General features: G+C 40.1%; 1 protein-coding gene across 1 annotated transcript in view; it reads right to left on the reverse strand.

The window, feature by feature from the left end:
• The window catches only part of NYAP2 (neuronal tyrosine-phosphorylated phosphoinositide-3-kinase adaptor 2), a gene marked incomplete at its 3' end in the record, with an annotated part of 132,821 nt that extends 127,219 nt beyond the window's left edge, over window positions 1-5,602 (reverse strand). Inside the window, exon 1 of the mRNA XM_083868621.1 lies at window positions 5,142-5,602. The remainder of the gene's footprint in view (window positions 1-5,141) is intronic.
• Between the last annotated feature and the right edge of the window lie 398 nt (window positions 5,603-6,000).

Below are 6,000 nucleotides of genomic sequence, written 5' to 3' on the forward strand. Positions count from 1 at the left end.
CATTTATTACACAGCTGGAGATGTAAAATTCTGATCTAAGCTATATACTGGTTAGATATAAATAAATAAATAAATTTAAATGCTCCTAAGGATTCTAGAAATCCACTCTGGGCCTTCAGACCTGGGCCCTGACTCTGAGAATGCAAGGGATAAAAAGAGCAGAGAAATATATTTCTGCCCTTGAATGTTTTTCTCCCATTTTGATTGGGGGAACTTTTGAAGTGACAATGACAACAAGCAGCTAGTTTCAGGCACTAAATACCTTTAAAGCACTCTGATAATTTCCCCTTTTTATCTCGTGTCTGCATATCAAAATTTCTGTACAACGGTAACACAACTGTTAAAATCATAATGACTCAGAGGATGCAAAGGGTCTTCTCCTATTACCTCTTCTGCCTTCCAATCTATCAGCTAAGCCTGAACATGAACATAAGGCTGATGTTGAGGGTCACTGAAGTGATCTTTAAGCATTTTCAAGCATGGGTATAAGCATTTCCCACTAATCCCTGCAGGGTAAAACCAGTGAAGGAGGTCTCAGTGCAGCCCAATGTGCCTTCATGCCATTTCACACAGCTCTCACATTGGAGCTGGCTGGAACTCTGCTGGGCTGGAATGTGCATTCAGCCATTCTATATGTTCACCACAAATAGCACACTGTCTGCACAGGAGGATGTTGGAAAGATCACAGTGAGGTGAACAGACTCTATGGATGTTATGATTCTTCAGCAGACATCGTTTTAGACTAATTCCTAACCTTGCTGATTAAAAAAAGTAAGGCCATATATCAAAGCCCCTTCCTGAGTCTCTCTCTACAGCATGAAGGCTGCAAGATTAAAACTAATGCTAACAGCACAGACAGCTCTAACTCCTCTTTCTCTGAACTCCTCAAATGATATCTGCTTTTTGATGGTTAAAGTCTGGGCCATTTCCCCAGATAGCTATTTTATTGTGTATTCCATTCTGGACTTCTAGTAAAACCTTGTTTCTGCATATGTTGAATTAAATTCAAATAAACCTGCACAACAGAGAAATCTCACCCTAGTGACCTGAATGGCAGTATTACCATTGATTTTTTCAGTGACCAGGGTTTACTCCTGAACTATAATAGGACATTTTATACTGAAGGTAACTGCAACAGGGTTTCAATAAATGCAGTTCTCATTCATTTTCCCCCAAGACACACGATGTGCTTTACACTGCCTTTTGTGACTATACTGCATTTCTTCTCACTTTTTCCTTTCTTTTTGGAGGTCAGAAATGAACTAACAATTAAGGATATGATTAATCTCCTTGTATTATGATGTTTCTTTTTTAAACAGGAGGATGAAGTTATTCCAGTGGCAAAAAGAATTTAACAAAAAGCCCTTATTCTGCTCCATGAACTGAGGAGAGACTTTATATTCTGGTTTGCTACTGATGTTTTTTTATTACTAAACTCATGCAAAAACTTATTATTTAACATCAAAAACTTACTAAATAGATCAAAATCCATTTTTTGTCCCAACAGAGGCCCAATCCCACAGCAGTACTGAGCAACTGTAGCTACAGAACTTCTCCTGTGACTGCTGATCCTTTGCATGCTTGTGACACTAAATTCAATTTGGGTACTCCTGGAGGTAGCTGGGAACACACAGATATTTCAGAACCTTGAGCCTGCTCTTATGGCACTGACTCCAAAAGGCCTCTGTGCAAGCAGCAAGCATTTTCTGACTCAAACCCTTTGTACCTCCCATGTATGTGGTATTTTACAGTCTCACTACATTTTCTAATAGTGTACAGTTGTACATGCTATACTTAAACAGGGATTAAAAATGCAAACAGCAGGTGCAAAAAGCTTAATTAATTACTGTAAACATTTTTACAGTCTTAGTAGTCTTTGGGCAGCACACTAGGACCAATTTTACTTACAGGTATTAATGCCACTTCAGAGAATGTGTTACCTTAGTAAATGTGCTCAATAGCTGCAACAGGCTGCAATCAACACATATTGTCCCTGGAGTCCCATGCCACGACTGCCCGTCCTCCTCCTTGGGAAATGGCTGGACAGCACTGATCAGCTTTTGAGCAAAGGTTCTGATGGCTGGTAAACTCAGGCAGTGCACAATTTTAACCATTTGCCAGGGCAAATACAGGCAAAGGCAAGGATTCTCTTTGAGTACATTCATATTTGATTAAAACTGTGAAAATGCAAATTGCCAAGTAAGTCAGGTAAACTAAGGCCCCATGATCCTGCTATACCTAATATGCACAGTGTGATCAGGGATTTTGTTAGCCCGTAACAAAGACTATACACAGTCACCTATGTATTTGTAATCAAGTTACTTTCAGTGCATTTTGTTTTCTGAAATCAAGCACCTCTGGAAAACTATAACTGGGAGTTGCACCGCTTGAGAAGTTCTTTAGACACTCCTTTCTTTTCCCCTCCTCATTGTGAAAGAACAAAAGGAGACAGTGGGGCAGAGAAAAAGCCTTGGAGTTTAGCTATTGGAGCCAACATACTGAGAAGTCAACAAAAATTGTTTGGAGGAACTTGGTTCTGAGTGTTCACTGAACACGAACACATTTGAAAATCCATCTGAGAACAAGGACACAAAGGAGTTCTCCATCATGTACACTTTGCTTCTTAAAGACTAACACTCTGTGAAACCTCACTGAGAAAAAGCCGCAATCACAGCCATCCTGCCCACAGAAACTTGCCACTTCAGGTACCCCCAGACCAGAGGGACCCTGGCAGAGGAGCACAGAGGGGCTCACACTGGCACGGCTCATGCATTCAGCTGTCAGCATAGGAGGGGTAAAGCAAGAAAGATGTTTTTTTCCCTTCCCTGCCAATGCATCTGGTTTACTGGCAAGGGCAAGCAGTCCCCTTCCCGGTTTGCCTAGAAATATTTGCATAACTAAATTCAAGATCATTGTATTGATTCAGATACAATTTCTGTGAGAGCAGAGTGCATTGTGTTTCACAAGACGGTTGCATACCTTACTTCTAATCTAACCCTTTGCTCTGATGCCACATACACAGCATTTTTGATCAAACCACAAAGCACCTCCTTTTCATATGATCAGTGTGCAAAAATATTGATTTCAGAATATGACTAATCAGCTGAATATCACAGTATCCAAGCTACACCAGTGCTACACATGAAGATTCAGACATGCCATTCTTTCTTATTCACATCAGGATCCCCAAAATATCAGTTGCTTTTCAGCTTGCTTGACAGCCATAAGCTGCAGCTGTGCTGCATTGAAAATTGGCAATGCTGACATTAAACTGAAGGAGCTTTTTGAAGTAATGACAAAGGCACTGATTGCCTTCTTCCAAACCAGAGGGAATTTTTCCCCCTAAATTTTAACATAGGAGAAGAGACCATGGAAAAAACAAGTGTGGGGTTGCCCAGAGTCCTGAGTCCAATCTCAAATTTATAAAGGCCTACTGCACACTTCTTCAGTATTCCCAGATTCCCTCCCAAACACTGCCTCCTCTCTTTGAAAGAACATCTGCTTTCTCGTTATGTTTTAACTCCCTCCCCTAAATTCATTATATCAGAAGGATTCCACACAAACAGGGATGATAACCAGCCATTCAACCTTTGAGTCAGAGCTGTTTTATTCTAGCTTCTCTCAAGAATAAAAGCAGACAGGCCAGCCATATCCAATTTTCACAAACTGCTGACCACAGCAGCAGTAATAAGGACCTAATGGTATTGGGTGTGCAAAAAATACTTTCACTTTAATCAAGAAAAAATTAGTGAGGGAAAAATGTACTATAGACTACTTAGCAAAACTCTGTCTCCTATCATAACAGCGCCTTATATAAAGTGATATTTGAAATACCCAAACAGGTGAATGTGATAAGACAAATTGCTAAGACATGCCTTTTAAAACTGCATCCCCTGCCCATTCTTAACAATAAAATGACATTTCTGTTTTCACATACAGTGATGCCAGAAGTTATAATGTTAAAGAGGAAAAATCGGCAACTTTCCTACTACATATCATTTCACAACTATTATGCAGATATTTAAAGAAAAAGAACCAATGAACCACTACTGTCATTTGGAAGTACAAAGCATACTTTATATTCTGGCTGGAATTATAGATTATATACCTAGTGCTCATTATATCACACAGCATGAGCTCTAGCACCTGGGTGAAATCACTAAAGCTGAGTAGTGCTGAGCCTTTCACTTAAAGAGGTTAAAAGTGTCTCCTTCAGTAGACTGAAATTGCTACTGCATGGGTTTAAAGGAATAGTCAATTTCTATAGATGTCCTACGCTTTAGAGGGGAAAGCTGTGTTCCCTATAGTTTTAAGAACTAGAAAATAACCTGGGCCTTGAATTTTGGCCCCCTTGCAGGTGCCTTTTGAAAAGGAAAATGGTCTTTGCTATTTTCCTCTATGACTCCAGGATGTAAAAGCTGTTGTTTACTTTTCAATACAGCAACACTTTTATCACTTTTATTCCCAGAGGAAAATAAAGCTTCCTCCTAACCGCATGGATGCTGGACAATTACAAACCTAGATTCAGAATGGCCAGCACTTAAGTGCAATTAGGACTTTTATCATCCCATTATTATGCAGACAACTTATAAACAACAAGAAATAAAACCACACAACAAGCAGACACATACACACATTCTCTATGCCAACAGCAGTGCATTTGGACTCAGAAGAAATCATGAGCTTCTTGCTGATGGACTTATTTTTTTCCTCCTCTTTAAGAAAATGAAATGGAGATTTCACTACCACCAGCATCATGTTAAGATGCTGTAAAATATTAATGGTGCAGTGAGTCTGATAAGTGACTATCATAGATGTTAGAAATTATTTCAATTAATTCATCAGAAAATATAAAAGAATGGTTTTAATTATTTAACAGTGCTTTTTACAAACAAAAATAAAATCAGCTGCCGAGCATCTTTACTACAAGCACAATCAACATGTGAAGTACACAAAACCAGTCAAATAGACTCCAGCTTTTAGTTTAGCAATGGTTTAATTATCTTCTAAAAATACATGCAACCTCGTCACTATGCATTCTTGACAACTCATAATCTCATTTTGTAATGTTATTTTTTTTATTCTGATTAGCACCATATTTTATTAGCATGCTCATAGGATGTATTAAAATGAGTACGTACCAAAATTCAAGTCCACGGGGACCACTAAGTGCAATAATCAAAGGTGACTTTTGCCTGTAAAAGCCCTTTCCTGTGGTTATCTCAGTGCAGTCGGAAGGGATATTTCAGCACCATAAGAAACAGATTTTCAGTTAGGCTCAGTTTTTTCTTCAGTTAAAGTGCATTAAGTCTTGTTGGCAGAATTGCCCAGATTGTAGAATTCGACATCACTATAAGTCAATGCGTTATGTTACAGATCTTCTTAATGTATGATTAAAATGGCATGGAAAGTTTGGCTTAAAAAAAAAAAAAAATTAAGTGGAAAGAAAAGACAGGTGCTTGCTTCTTAAAATCCACATTCAGAGAGGAGAGGGTACGGCTAATGGGAGGGTATAAACAACACCCTGCGCTGATGTCCGGCAGAGAAGAAACTGGATGATTTTTACCCACTTTACAACACAGATGATTACAGCACCATCATATGCACTAACACAGAGATTTCTAAGGTGCCTCATTTGAATATGTTCTGTGGAGACAAAAAGAAAGGAATATAAGGAACAGCAAATATCCTATCCAAATGGCTTCTTGCAGCAGGAAAGACGCTTGCTCGCTCATTGCCACTTACAGAAGGTCTGACACAGTCCGGGCTGGTGGCATCGTCTCTGTCTCTCCCCGGTGACTACAGGCAGGCTTGCCCGGCTCCGTGGATGCTGCCGCTGATTAATCAGGGATTCTCAAACAAAGAGCGAGCCTACCTTCGGGTGCCGGCAGGACTGTGGGGCTCCTCTCCCGCTGCAATCCGGCCGCAACCAGCATGCCAGCACCGCGGACAGCTCCGCCGCGCCGGGCCCATGGACACGCCGGGCTGGGGCGCGCCGGG

Source organism: Zosterops lateralis, assembly GCF_965231275.1.
Source record: "Zosterops lateralis genome assembly, chromosome: 10".
Lineage (NCBI taxonomy): Eukaryota > Metazoa > Chordata > Aves > Passeriformes > Zosteropidae > Zosterops > Zosterops lateralis.